Source organism: Bactrocera latifrons, unplaced genomic scaffold, assembly GCF_001853355.1.
Source record: "Bactrocera latifrons isolate USDA-ARS-PBARC rearing strain unplaced genomic scaffold, ASM185335v1 scaffold_24, whole genome shotgun sequence".
Classification (NCBI taxonomy): Eukaryota; Metazoa; Arthropoda; class Insecta; order Diptera; family Tephritidae; genus Bactrocera; species Bactrocera latifrons.
The window spans coordinates 77998-78227 of NW_017535963.1; positions in this window are offsets into that span (position 1 = coordinate 77998).

The following is a 230-nucleotide window of genomic DNA, read 5'->3' on the forward strand; positions in this document are numbered from 1 at the left end:
ATGTTTAAAGCTTGCTACTGGCTTTTGGTATTCATAAATTCGTATTTGGGGTATCGACGTATATATGTATGTATGTATATGTATATGAATAACGGCATATACATTAGCATACGTATGTATGTAAAAAAGTTATAACTGCAAACCGAATCGTTAAAAAATTAATTTTTCTTGTGAGCTTATTATTTATCAACATAACTAAAATCGTGTCTACGAAAGCTCCAAAAGCAAGC